The sequence below is a fragment of the Fukomys damarensis genome, unplaced genomic scaffold, assembly GCF_012274545.1.
Source record: "Fukomys damarensis isolate Sample0158 unplaced genomic scaffold, DMR_v1.0_HiC HiC_scaffold_38, whole genome shotgun sequence".
In the NCBI taxonomy this organism is placed as follows: domain Eukaryota; kingdom Metazoa; phylum Chordata; class Mammalia; order Rodentia; family Bathyergidae; genus Fukomys; species Fukomys damarensis.
Window position 1 is genome coordinate 668017 of NW_022900950.1, and position 15605 is coordinate 683621.

General features: G+C 39.0%; 1 pseudogene; it reads right to left on the minus strand.

Moving 5' to 3' along the window:
- Positions 1 to 7340: 7340 nt before the first annotated feature.
- LOC104858583 lies at positions 7341 to 13350 on the minus strand (annotated as a pseudogene).
- Between the last annotated feature and the right edge of the window lie 2255 nt (positions 13351 to 15605).

Genomic DNA, 15605 nt, shown 5'->3' on the forward strand with positions numbered 1-15605 from the left:
TTTCAAAACTTTAATATGGCAAAAAATGTTACTGATGAGGTTTATACTGGACTGTTTGTGTATGGGTAGAGCTAGAAGTAATTAGAATCACATTCTTTCATTATTTTCTTTCATTTAGTGGAGAAGTAAAGAAACCTCATATATCTGTGATGCTATTAAGGAGTAAATGCAGTGTATTTATTATTATAAAATATAATAATATTCATTGTTTTAAATTTATTATATTAAAACATTTAAAATTATCATGACTTTTATTATACTATATTTTAATTTTTGTTGAAAAATCATCGCATGTTTCTTGAAATAAAATTCGTAATTAATTGGTAAGATTTGTGACACCTAATGAACACAGTAATTAATATAAATCAGAAATCTTATGTTGATCCATATTTTGCTGGTCAGTCAAATCCAAAATTCTAGAAAATGTCCACTTGAGAAAATTCTGAAATATATTATTCAACAATTGGGAAGCTTGTACCTGAAGAGCAGAGTATAAACACTACTGATGGATAGGGGCTTGATGTGATTCTGTGTTATACCAATTTATTAGATATGCAACTATTCTGAATGTATATATTTTTGAAGTGAGCTTTTCTTTGTTTATCTGTGGTACCGAGCATGAAACTCAGATCATTTGCATATTCTGGTTTTTTAAAAACATTTTGAGACATAGTCTCACTAATCTGCTAAGCTTTCTGAGCTAATTTCATACTTGTAATTCATCAATTTCAGCCTTCCAGAGTGCAGAGAGTGTGTGGGTATGTGCCACCATGCTTGGCTTTTAAAGCAGTTTAAGACTTTACAGTAGTAGTATATCCTAGAAATAATATTTAGGTGAAAGAAGACCTTGCCCTGCTTAAATTTATCTAGAGAAATATGCTGATCTATGTCAATTATGTAATGGGCCAAATATTTATGTCAAAACTATCATGATTTAGATAATTTTTGCCATATCACATGTAATACTTTCAGTACTTCTCTTAATGCAAATGATCATTTTAGTTCCTAATGCCTACAGAAATTTTAACCCAGCCACCCAAAAAAGTCTCTAAACACATCCTTTCCCTCTCTGTTAGGATCAGAAAAATGAACATGAAATAGAAATTTTATTTGGCCCAGCTATTCTCCTCTATAAATCTTCCAAAAGAGTTAAAGACAATATAAAACACTGATGTGTGCATATCCAGTTGTATAGGAGAATAGTTCACAATAGCTACACTTTGGACAGCCTAAAGAGCCACCAACAGATGAATACATAGAGAAAATGTGTTCTTTATTCATAATGGAGTACTACACAGCTATAAAGAAAGATAAACGAGTCATATGTAGGAAAATGGATGCACTTTGAGATTATAGTGTCAGGTGAAGTAAATCAAACACATAAGCTTTAATATTGTATGATTTCTCTTATATGAAAAGTTTAACATATAAAGTAAAAAATAAAAGATAATATGAAAAGACATAAAATATTGTAGTGCAGCATGAACAATGTATCTAAAAATGTGCCGTGATTTAGTACAACTGTCTTATGTGTTTTATATGATTTTTGCCTATTAGTCTGATTTTAAATTTGTATTTCTGATAATTAATTTTTTTTGGTACCAGGGATCAAACTTGGGACTTTGCACTTGTGAGGCAGGTGGCAAAATCACTGACCATATGATAATTAAGATACATATATACATGCTTACATGTATTTTAAAATATATTTTCCCATTTGCTCCTTCTTATAAAATCTGTCTTAAAAATAATTATCTTTTATAGTTGATAATCTAAGTTTCAGGAAGATTATATATGTGAAATTTGGCTTGTTGGGGCAATTACATTAATTTTCCTAATTTATGCCACAGAGTCTAAGCTAGACCTGTTCCTTAGTGCAGGAAGCAATGAACCTCTAGAAACAGCATTTCAATAACTGCAATAAGTTAATCTTGTAATTTTTATGAATATATTTATTTTTCTGGTTAAAATTGCTATTACACAGGTTGACTCTAAAAGTTAATAAGTTGATTACTTACTGAGTTATTTATAGAAATAATAGCCTACATAAATTCTTGGTAGGATTAAAGGATGAAAACATTGTGAAATAAATTAGATGATGAATATTCTTCTCATATATTCGAATGAGGCCAAGGAACAGAAATGCAATGATTGGGTCATCTGGTGAAATACTGAATATGTCTCATTAATTGTATTATTATTATAGCAGAGAAATAAAACTATTCATATTCGACCAAATACAATGGGTTCTAGAGGAAGAATCAGTTTTGGTTGGTTTTAATTTTTGTATTTGGTTATGATGATAGTGATAATTTCCATTTTAAATTTATTCTATTAATTTTATTTATATTAATTTGTATGTAATTATATTATTTTTATTCGATTATACTATTCTGTTAGACTATTATTCTATTATACTATTCTTATATGATGTCTTTCAGAATTTAGGATATTTACTTATTCTATACATCCTAAGCACTAGTCAAGTTTATATTTTTCACATGTATAGAATGATACTTGGAATAAAATAAGTCCTTAATAAATGTTAATCGTTATTAATTGGGTAACATTTTTAGAATTGGAAATGTTACAAAAATTACAAAATAATTGTAATCTATTACTTTAAGAGTGTAAAAATATGTAGAAGCCAACTCTATTCACCGATTAATACTATGAAGAATATTGGTTTAAGAACTAGAATTTTTCAAAACTGCTGATCCAGCATGATATTCTAGGATGTTAAAGACTCACTGAGATTTTTATACTGTCTTATAAATATTGATATTTTAGTTTTCTCATTTCTTTTCTGTTGTTTTCATGTATAGCAATACCAATAATGTAGAAAATGATAAAACACATATTTATCAGTTTTTGGAGACTTAGGGAGCTTTAGTTAATTACGGAAGAACCATGAATAGTGAGGGGCCATAAATAATGAGATTTCCATTAATTCTGACCTGGTGAATGGAAACTTCTGGGGAAAAAGGTGTAATGAGTTTTAAATAGGCTCAATAATGTAAAAATACAAAAATCATACCCACACAATATCTAACTACAAGAAATACATTTTTATAGATCTTAAACAAGACCACAAAAATGTGAACATATTTGGGGGCTACGACCACTGGCATGTTGGATTCTAAGCAGTAGAAAATAAAAATGACAGCAAGGTTAGAGACGAAAGGAAAAATGCTAAGATAATTTAGGAGTGACAAGGTTCTCCCCAGTTAATCTCAGTGATTAAATCCTGGGACTGGGAAAAAGAAAAGACCTCTTCATCCTTCACAAGTGTGAAAGGAGGCTGAAAACCGTGCCTGTCATTTGGGATATAGCATTGCAGCCTCGAGCTTGAGGAACGAAGAACACATCAACTTCTGGTCCTCACACTTTCAAGTTGCCAGGGGCTCCTCACAAGGTCTGTGAATCTCTGGATGTCTTTTTGAAGCAGAAACTTCCAAAAGCTGTTCTAATGGTTGCATCTGAAGCAGAAGCCCACAGGCTAGAAGGAAGCAATCAGTAAGAGGCACAGATGCTACAGAAGGAAGAACGTAACCAAAATACAAAGTAAAGCAAAATAAAATACAAATAAAAAGAAGCCAAACCAAAATCATCAAAACCATCACATTTAGAACAGGCCTATGACGAGAATTTACTGCATCTTCATGAAATCAAATAATGAGACACTATCAAATAAAGCAATGAAACATTGCAAGAAAATTTAATCTCAGAAAATATTCGCGAGTTTAAACAAAATGAATGGTGTTTGAGTGTTCAAATTTTAAATGGCGTACTATTTGAAAATAATAAAAATGAAAGAAAATCATCAGCTATAAATAATATAGATGTACAACAATGAAAATAGTAGAAATCTTTTTGTAAATATTTTGATTACTGAAAGAAAAATCATATCCATATGATTTTTTTCTGCATAAACTCTGCATGACCCACATATAAAAAATTTCTCCAAAGCAATACAGAATAAATAAATTTACTAAATATAACACTATACAGTTTCCAAATTCTCACAAGAGGTACAAACAATTCAGATGAAGAAAATAGCAAAAAAAAAAAAAAAAAAAAAAAAAAAAAAAAAAATCAGTATTTGAAAAGAAATAGATGATAAAGTTTGAAATTTATGAAAATTCACATCATATAAAATTCAATGTAAGTACCCAAAATAAAAAATATATAAACACAATTTTACAGCTGGTTATATCAGCCTAAAAGGAAAGAACAGCAGTGAAAAAGAAAGTAATGAATTTAGTAAAAAAAACAGCCATCTTTGTACCACTAACAGCATCTTTGAAGGACCAGGGAAAATCATAATCTATGTAAAGTTTATTATTCAGCTGGCCTGTCATTCAAAGTGAGAGCATAGCATAACTTCTATTATACTTAAAAAATTAAGAATCACTAAGAAAGTTGGGCGTGGTGGCTCATACCTACAATCCCAGTACTTGGGAGGCAGAGGCAGGAGGATCGCTGTGAGTTCAAGGCCAGCCTGAACTACATAGTGAGTTCAGGGTCTGAACTACTAAACTATAAAGTAAGACCCTGTCTCAAAAAAAAAAGAATCACTAAAAAAACTAGCTCTACTTTTAAGTCAGCTTCTTCTGAAGGAAGAAACTCAGATATAGATAATAATAAAATATTTGAGCAAAGCACAGATGTTAAACATGGTATTAAATGTAACTAATACAAGAATTAGTGTTTGCGGGTTTGAGTAAGCAAAATAAAAAATGAAGATGCTACAAATAACATGAGAATAGAAAAATTTTGAAGTACGTATGCTAAAATCATATACATTTGTTGTTACTTGGGTTATGTAAGTATATTTTTAAAAAGTATTCAGAAAATAATAAAAATGAATCTTGCTATGCGCAGATTACCTGAAGAAAGTGGGGGAGGCGATGCAGGAAAATATCTTAATACAGCAGAAGGGCCAGCAATGGAAAAGATAAACCAGAAAATGGCAGTCAAAACAGAGAATTATCTTAGAATTGGGCACAGATGTATAAATAATTACACTGGGTGTGCCTGGATTTATGTAACCTGTGCATAGAAATAAGTAATTTGTTAACAACATAAAAATCTAATGTGTGAGAGTGTTTTTATTTTAATAAGAAGTGCTGTGAAAAGAGGTTGAGGGAGAAGAAACTGCAAACACATAGCAGATAAAAAGCAAATGGGTATAAAATTAGAATATCAGATAAAATATATTTAATAGAAAATGTGCTACTGTGTAAAAAAATGAAGCGAACACAATGCATCAAGAAAACATAAGAATTATAAATGTATTGTTGTGCAGCAGAGCCTGCAATATGTACATAGGCGTCCACAGAGTGAGGTGAGGCGTAGATGTTCTGACAAGAGATGTGACTGAAAAGTATGTAATAGTTTAAATTAAAAATATTATCACAGTAAAAGACACCAAGTCCTCCTTTGCTCTTGGAATGCGCTTAATCTATTGCTCTCACCACTTCCTGAAACAGGTCTCTTGTATCTTTAGCTGCACTGACTTGGCTGCCTCATTGCCCTGAATTGATTCCAAACCTTCAGTCATTTTGACTTTGGGGAAGACCCAAAGGTCATGCAGGGTCAGATCTGGAGGACGGAAGAAAACACTGGTGTTTTCATGAGTCTGCCTTTCCCTTGGATGGCATTCAGCAGCAGAATCACAACTTCTAAAAACACTCAAGAAAGAGGGCTTCCAGAACTGCTTCAGAAAGGGGCAAGGACAAGAGGATAAGTGTGTCTGAAGAAAGGGAGGTTGTATTTTGAGAGGGACCAATGGTAATGTGTCTTTATTGCAAAATTTATTAAAAATTTAGACATTCACTGTATATTTTGATCTCCCCTGTATATGTGAGTATACACATGATATTTATATGTGGGTTTGTGTGTGTGAAAATAAAAGAAGTGGAAGCCAGGTGTAATGGTGCATGCCTGTAATTCCGGGACTGGGAAGGCTGAGGCAGGAAGATTGTCATAATTATATTCTGTATCTCTAATTTCTTTCAGAAGATTGTGGATTCAAACATGCTGAAGTGAAGTCTGTTGGCTATGCACTTTATTATCTCTCTCTGTCTGTCTCTCTCTCTCTCTGTCTCTCTCTCTCTCTGTCTCTCTCTCTCTCTCTCTCTCTCTGTCAATACTACCCTGGGTATCAAACCCAGGGCCAAGTACTCTACTACTGAGCAACATCCAATCTCTCTGTGATGATTTTGTCTTCGAAAGTGCCCTTTTCTTTCTCTCTCACTCTTTAATATTAGAATACCTACTTAATATTAAACATTAAAAACTACCTTGTAACAATGTAATTTTCAAGATAGACACAGTCGGTTATAAAGAATCCACTGTCAAAATAGGCATTCAAGCAAAGTTTACTCCAGTGAACAGGGACTAAAATCAGGAGATTCTCACAGCTGGCTGGGAAGAGCAGAGCTTGTTTTATTTGTGTGTGGATGAGCTGACAATGGGAGAGCAAGGCAGTAGCAGCTCGCTGGGAGAGATTTCATCCACGAGAGGATGGGCTGACACTGGGAGAGAGATGTTAGCAACTAAGTGGGGAAAAAAATAGGCTTATTTAGGTATCAAAAGGGCCAAGGAGTCTGGGGTGAAATGTTTATGATTTGGATGCCCAAAGATGGTCTGCTCAGGAGTGTAGACATTTACTGGACCTCTCGGCTCCAGGGAGGTTGTACATTTCATTGAGTCCACTTGGCCTATTTACCGAGAAGCTGTTATCTGATAAGAGCAGCCTGTTTGCTTTGTCCCGTTGGTTGAGGGCAGGTCTGATATAATCAAGTTAATTGTACATGGGAGTAGACAAATTAACTCTATTTTATCATAAACTTTTTAAAAACATATTGTACAAACCCTTAAATTCTCTTTATTCACTGGCCCATCTCTACAAGAAATACATCCAAAATACTATGTAATAAAATTATTATAGCATTTCCAAAGGACAAGTTTGCTTTTGCCCCTACTACTGCTATTCACATACAGTACTTGCACAGCACATTGCCACATTAGAAGATCTAAAAATGTTCCCCCTGTACTCTGGGCTGCTTAGGAAATTTGAAAACTAGTCCAATTTATAATGGCATTAGCTCCTCTCAACATTTTAGAAACCTTGAACTTCATCTTGCAACACCAAAAGGGCTCCACAATCCTGCTTTTTTCCCTGCTGCACTTTACAAAATAGGTTGCCTTGAATAGAAAAAGGGCCATATTGCTAAAATGACTGTACAGATATCGATTTTAAACAGTCACAGCTCAAAATTGCTCTTTGTGAAATTCACACACATTTACAAGTATCAAATTGTTGTCTAGCTTGTTTACTTGGATTTTCTTCACTTGGATTGCACAGCACTGGTTATATCTTTAGTAGAGCTGGAGGCTGAAGCAGGTAGAAAGGTTCATTTATGATGTCTATTTTCCACACTTTCAGAAGCCACAGTTGACTCCTCAGTTCAGGAGTTTCTTGTGCTTGGTGTTTTAGACTTTTCATCTATCTCTTTCGGCTCACTTTGTCCAGAGACAGTGGCAGCATTTACCTCTAGTTCTGATTTGGCAACAGAGCTCTGAAGTGCTGCACGGGAGTCTCCTTTGGGATTAAATTCTGTGAAGGGGCTATGGTTGGTAGAAGCTCTGGATGGGATCCCACCTTCTCCTCCACTAGGCCACTCGCAAGTGATTTGGATGCTATGACACCGAGATTGTTTTTCGTGGTCAGTCCTGTGGAGATGAGCTCAGAAGATACCAGAGTGGTTACTATTTAGTGAATACTAAGGGAAGAGGACCACCAGGTAAACTGGGTCTTGCAAGGTGGAGCCTGGGCCCACAGGGCTAGAAGTCATTTTTACCAGAGTAGGTGTTGGGGTGTTGGGGTTTTACTGTCCAGCTCTGTGCACAATTGCTCTGTTCCCATGCCCGGGAGCTGTGGTCTCTAGCCCTTGGCCTTCCGTCTCTGTGTGTACCATATTGCTCTTCCCCTTTCTCAAGAGAGCCTGTAACTTTCTTACATGCTTTGGTGAGCAAAATCTTCCCAATTTTGTCCACCTTTCCTTTGCCCTTACTGGATGATACTGGGCTTACCAGTTGACAAAGGAGCCTGGACTATTGGTTAAAAGGGAAGAAATCACTGTGGTCGACTGTGAAGAGGGCAGAGTGCTCTGATCTGCTGAGATGTTTACCTGAGGACTGGACTCATCTGGATTCAACTCTTTCACGTCCTGGACAGAGGGATGAGGAGGAACAACTGGAGAAGATGTACAAGGAGGGGAAAGAAGCCGAACAGGAGTGGCTCATGAGTTAAGGACTAAGAGTTGACCTGGCTGAGTGTTTGCAGCAGGACTACTGGAAGGGACATTAGGTGGTTCAGGATGTGAAGAAAGTTTTTTGTTCTGAGATATGTGTAAAGGGCCAACAACTGTGACAGAGGAAGGGTTAGGCCAGAGTTGGCTGTCTTCGGGGCTGCAGGAATTGCGCTTGGCTGTGATCCTTTCATAACCTAAATTATTGAGGATGAATTGATAAAGACAGGTGTAATGAACTGAGGCCGGGCATTAGATTGAGCAGCTGACTGTCCTTCAGAAACCATAACTTTGTTACCCATAGTGGGCATTGTGACAACTGTTGACATCAATGCAGACTGCAAGTGAGTTGGCAGGGCTGCTGATGTGTTAGCTGAAGTGATTATGGGGTTAGAAGTAACAAATACAATTATTTGATTTGAGAGCAAGGGAGTGGAAATGGATGAGGACTAATAACAAGTCTTGATATTACTGGAGCAACGGTCTGTGCAGAATTAGAACTGACCTCACTCCATTCTGGAAGCACAAGAGTTGAACCCAGCTCATTGCTGTGAGGCAAGTTTAGGGAATTAGAGGAAGGTGATGGATCCTGCAGAGTGGGAATGACAGATGTTTTCTTGAGGTCCTCCCCTGAAACTACTGGAGGTGTTACTTCCAGATCTGTAAACCCATGTTTAATTGTCACTTTAGGAGCTCCAGAGTTGTCAAGAAGTTGACTTAATGATGTTGGTGCTTCCCTCATGGCAGGAGACACCAAATTTTTGTTCTCTTTGACACTGGGAAGTTCGTTAGGAACTGAAAGTTGCCCATTATTTTTGGATTGATCCTCAGGGCCAGCCATTTTAACTTATTGGGCAAGGAGTGATTTTTGCTCAACATTTACCAGCTCCTCCCTACCGTGGGAATTCTGGCAATCACCATCCTGAGGCACATTCAAGCTCATCTTGTTATCCTCGAGAACAGCCTCCACTGCAGCCACAGGCACAGCGGGATTCTGAGGATTCAGCCCACTGCTGTTAGGATTAGCCAGCGGAGTGGGGCTGACCAATACATTTCTCGGCAACTCAACATTCTACAACAGGAATGAATTTGTTTGAGAGGTCAGAGTAAGTTTACAGGCTTTTGAATTTTGCCTTCCAGGACTTGGGGTGGTTTTCCTACTAGATCTAGGACTAGATCTGTGGCTGTCACTTGGATTTGCCCTTTCTATTGCTCCGGAATTAGATTGATTTCCAGAATTCACCACTATAGAATCTAATTCGTGAGTTTGTGGGGCAGCAAAATTGGAAGGATTATTCATGGTAAGATTTGAAGGTGCTTGCCCAATGGCCTTCAGCATTGTTGGATTTAAACCCTGCTGATCAAAGCTCCAGTTTAAATGTGGCCTAGGAGGTAAAGAAAATATTAATCTGTGGAGGGAAGAGCTCTGCTATAGAGGTATTGAGTCTTTCTGGTGACTGATTTCTGAAGGTTCTGTGCTAGGAGGACAGTTGATGGGTGTCTGAGGGTAATAGGGTCTGGGGCTGGCTCTGTTTGGTGTTTTAGGCCTAGATGTCTGGGTTGGGGCAGCTACATTTGGAAAATGGTGGCCATGGGAGCTCGGCAGGGAATTTACAGGGGGTTGCTGCAGAGTTGCTGAAAGGGGTGATGGTCCAGGTTTGGGCCCTGCCACTATTAACTGATTCTGGGAAACTACTAAATGTGAAGGCATATGATTTGGGCCTCCCGAGACAGACAGTACTTCACTGCCACTTGCTTCAGGAAGCAACCGCATCTCTCCTAGTGGTGAGCTAGGATTCTACGGGTTCTCTTGGTACACCATCTTTCTTGAATTACTTCCCAAAGGAGTACTCACAGGCATTGGCATCCTTTGTATATCAGGTGACGGTGGTATGAAGGCAGGTCCTTGCAAACTGACCGTGACAGGTACACTGCCACTCTGCTGCATGCGCATTCTCTGGGGGTCTGGGTTCCGAGGGCCCCTTGGGGTGTGAACATTTTGGGAGGTGGGAAGCCTAACAGATCTGGGATCTTGCTGCATCATGAGCATCATCATCATTTGTTGTTGCTGCTGTTGCTGCTGCTGAGTCTGGGGCTGATTGGGTGGTGGTGGTGGCTGCTGCGGCCGAGGAAGCTGTGGCTGTGGCTGCTGCTGTGATGGCTGTGGTGGGGGCCGCATGTTGCAGGAGTCGAGGAGGCATCTACTGCAGTGGGATAACCTGGTGGCCGGTTTGAAAATTCTGGCAGTTTAGTGTTGTCCAAATTAATTCCCTGTTCACCAGGCAATGGTTGCTGCTCAGCCTCCTTCAGACCACCTCAGTGAGTATCTGGAGTGTTTAGATCTTGCTGACTAGTTTCCTTCTGAGGGGATTTCTTCTTCTTCAGTTTATTTGAGGTAAGCCTTACTGTGCTTATTGTTTACCCCAAATTGCCTGCAGAGATACCACCCTGCAGTAAGTTGACCAACAATGGGCTTGTCAGTGTTACATCCTTATTACTGGCAAGCCTGGATTCTGACCACAGGACATTAGATTTCCACTGGGTGCTCCACTCTAAGGGGCATTGAAAAGCATCCCATGGCCTGAGAAGTGGTTTCCCAAGGCACTGTTTCCCTGCATGGCCTGCATGTGACGGGGGGCCATGTTGATTTGTTGCATGCTAACATCAGGCATCATCTGAAACAAGCTGACACTATTTGCTGAAGTAACAGGATCACCATGCTGCTGGGCCATGTGGGGCCTAGGCCCTGGTGGCCTCAGGACTTGCTCTTGAATCCCCATAACCTGAGATGAAGTATTGTTTATGGGCCCTTGCTGGGGCAGCATCTGTCCTGACATCTGTCCTGTAAACTGTACCATATTTCCTTGTATATTAGGTGTTGGTACCCTCATTAACTGCATTGGTCCAGGCATGACATTGGATTGATTCTGGATTGGTTGCTGCTTATTCCCCTACATCTGATTGGTCATGATCTGCTCTATCATTGGGGTCTGTTGGAGCAAAACTTGCCCCTAGGTCCCCATCATCTGGTTACGTGGTGCCATTATTTATTGCCCCTGCTGGGAAAGCAACTGCTTAGGTACGGTCATTCTTTGTGGTGAAGACCCAAGAGTTTGGTTCTGAGCGTTCATCATCATCTGGTCCTGTGGCATAAGCTGGGACCTTGAAAGGATCATAGGGTTCAGAGGATTCAAAGTTCCTTGTTGTTGAACCATCATGCCTCAGGAGGAAACAATCTGCTGGTGCATTCCCATCAGCTGAGATGGTGGGCCCTGCTGAGGTTGGCCTTGCATGTTGCCCACGTTCAGCTGAGGAACCCCAGAACTAGCAGATGGATGTTTGTTCATGTTGCCATGATTTTCCATGAGGCCAGGCTGCATCATATTTCGTGGCTCATGGGACACCTGCACCTGGTTTTGAGGAGGACCAGCTCCTTGGCTACCTGCATGCTGTACATTTTGATTTGCTTGTTGCTGGGGAGCTCCTGAATTCCCAGGGGTGGTTGCTGTGGTGGAAGGACCCTGACCTTGCACAAAGTTTGGATTGCCCTGTCCTGCTGAGAAGCCAAGTGGGAGGTGTTTAGGCATTCCTCCTAGGGCTGGATGTAAACGCTGTGGGCCCTGGTTTGGTGGTTGCTTCTGCATCACCGTGAAGTTAGGTGGCACGTTTGCCAATTGAACCATAGGATTCTGACCCGGGGAGCTGAAATCCCTGGGGAAGTGACTTATTTTGGGGTGGCCTTGGTCCCATCTGCTGCTGAGTTTGGTTAACCAATAGGGAAGATGCAGGGATCCCTCCTGGAAGGAGGAGTTTAAGGAGGTAGGAGACTTCTTGGTGAGGTAGGGCTGCTGCAAGGGGTTGGAGCCCTGGAGGGCCCACCCTGCATACTATTCATCTGAGGAGCTCTGAACTGGCCTGGGTTGCCCATCTGGGGAAAGCTGTACTGGCTTGTGAAGCTTGCTGACTGCCAAAGGGATATGGAGGGGGAGGATTGCCTTGCCTGGAGTTGCTGTTGCATTGGGCCAGGCAAGGAAGCCTTCTTCCACCCCTGGTTTACAGTCATTGTGCCCAGCGAATCCTGGGCTAGGGGAGGTTGAAGGGCTCCAGAAGGCTGGAGGAACAGGAACCTGAGCTGGGGCAATAAACTGGGGTCAAATCCCCTGTGGCTGTTGCTGCTGCTGTTGCTGTGGGTGTCTGGCCTGCAACTGTTGCTGCTGCTGCTGCTGCTGCTGCTGCTGTTGCTGCTGCTGCTGGGGAAAATTAACTGGGTTCATTTGTCTGTTCACAGGAATAGGCTGCACTGGGTGATGTGTGATGTGGAGGAACTAAAGATCCTGAGGAATGACTGCTGTGGTCTATGGAGTCCAGAGAGGAGTGGATCCATTGCAGCTGACTGAGAAGCAGGGTGAGGGGGCCTGGGTAGCTGTTTTCAGTCGGTTCCTGGTGCCATCATGGAAGATGACGTTTCCACCCTGGTGTATCATAACAGTGGCAGGGCTGGTCATCCTCATTCATCCTGACCACCTGCCATGGGAAATCCTGATTCCATTCTAACTGAATTTCCAGCTCCCATGGGTCCATTCATTCTTCCATCTTGGCTTCGGGTCTGAGCCAAAGCCAGGTTGAGAGCACCTTCTCCTTCAATCTGAGCAGGGAGGATCCCCAAATCATGAGGCTGCTGGTTGTTGCTCTGAGTCAGGATCTGTAGCCGTTCTGCTGCTTCCTGGGGGGTGTTGAATGTCACACGCACACTGTTCCATGGCTCCACCTCCTGTACCTTTAGCTTGCTGGATTCCATGTGTAATAAATTAAGCAATTCTTTAATGTGGTATCTAATTTCCATTTGAAGTTTTTATCATCTATATTTCCTTCGAAGGCCACAAAAATTGTAGAATCCTCCAGAATGCTATCATTTTTTTTGTGTGCAATAATCTTCTAGTCCAGAGCCAAAATCCATTTCTAAATCTTCAACTGTTGATGAACGCAAGGAAGTATAGATGTCTTCTAAGTTTGGGAGATCATCCAAAACCATGGTGAATATGCCAAGTGGACAATGAGAACACTGAAATATCTTTCTTAATTTTTGTTTTTTATTCAGGTTATCTTAGAAGTCCAAACAAGCTGGCATTTTTAGGGCTTGTATTTCAAGGTAGCAGCCAAATAAAAATTCTGACCATGGCCCTGGCCCTCCCCGGTGGGCCTGGTAGAGCCAGCTCAGCAGTGTGTGCCCACCACCCTCAGTCCTAGCATTAGCTGCTCAGTTTGGCCCTTTGCTCCCAGCCTCCGCAGCACTCATCATAACATTTTAACAAATTCTGAGGAATAAATTTTGTATTGGACATATCTAAGTATAAAGTTTAAAGGAGAAAACACTATATATATGTTATATATATAATATATATATTATATATATAATATATTAAAGCTTTAATACATTCTCAATAATTCACTAATTAAAGTGGATATCCAAATGAAAATTGCCATATATCTGAACATAACAATAAATAGACAATATATCTGTCATTTTTTTCTTTCAGATTTTGATAAATCTGCATCTTAAGTAAAATTTCACTCCCTAAAGAATTAAGGCCTTTTTCATGGATGTCTCATAACTAGGATACCAATGTAATTTATCATCTATTGTGGCATGCTTTTCAAAGGGAATAAGAGAACTATATTAATAGCTACACTAGGAAAAGTTAAATAATCTGAGATTCACTGTGTTGGGTGTAACCTTAATAGCTGAAATTTAAGAGATACTTGCTACCTTCAGGAATCCTCATTTCTTGTTAATGTACTTGAAATATTTGAAATTATCTTCTGCCCAGTTGACTGTCCACTTAGTTCATAAATTAATTCCTTAAATGCTGTTTTGCTTTTTATGTGTCATTTAAAATTGCCATATAATACATAAAATACCAAGCGTGAATTCATTTTTAATTCCCATGTAATAAATATGCCTAAAATTACAAATATCTCAGGAGTGATTTTGAGAGCCCTAAAATGAACAATAATAAGCCAAAATAAGACATATTCTTAATACTGTGAAGCTTACAACATCAAATAAGTAGGAAATATTTGCAATAGAAAAGTAGAAGCAAAACTGTCATTACAGAGTAATGATATCCTGTAAAATTTCTAGGTGGCCTAACTTAACTCTCAGCTTACATAAATGTTTACAAATTAAATGGCTTTCAAGAGACATTGTCTCTTAAAATATTTTATGCTTAATAGTTGCCATTTTGTTGAATGTTAAAACATAAGGTAAAGCTGATTTTGGCGTCTACTTGTTGGCCATGTGTTTGGTCTTATGTTTTAGCCAGATCAGTCTTTACAGGTTGTGCTTCATCAAAAGTGTAAAATCCCACAGCTCCACAGAGATTTCTGCTTTCATACTCAATGCTCTTGGGGGATTGGGTGAATCTCTGGAATACTACCAGTTTTCCCTGAAAATAAGACCTAACTGAAAAATAAACTTCAGCAATTAACAGCTGGTCATTTTCATGACGATGGACAAGGATGCAGAAGGCTATATCTCAATATTCTCTTGCTCCTTGGCAAGGAAGGCAAGGGCAAACTGATTGGGCTTATCATTTTTGATCTCTAGTTAGGTCTACTTTCGAGAAAACATGATATGAGGTGGAATATAATAAAATTATTCTTTAGATCAGAGTTTTAAATCCTTCTATTTTCCTTTGATTGTCTAACCCTTTTTTCATGCAGCATAAGTATATCATTCGTTTATGTTTGCCTTATTGTCAGTTCACCTGAGTGAGTTTTAAAGGTGGGCTTCCTTAGTAATTTACAATGCTGCTTGCAAATATGACTGCTTCATTTTAATTAAATGTTGCTGATATTTTACTCTATCCTGAGAAACAAACAGGTATGCTTCTGGAATGGAGTTTAGCTCATATCACTTCTTTGAAAAAGTGTTCTGAATTCCTTAGAAAGAATTTTAAAGTTGTCAAGAAGATAAAAAATAACCCGTGATCTGGTGGTCATTTCCCTTTACTTTAAATTTTTTTCCTGCAATATCATTCACCCAGTGCACCTATTTCTGACTCAACATAATTTAAAAAATTAAAAAAATGCTCCATTTTATTCTACTTATGATGCTTCCATCAGAAAGTTGTTCAGATATTCTCTCATTCTCTCCTCTATAGGATTCCAGCCTCCTGGAATTTCCTATTTGATAAATATTTGTGCTAAATTGTAAGTGGGTTTTGATTAGAGGTGGTAGTAATTTTCTTCCCATTAATTCTGGGAAATCACCAAGTTTATCTATTA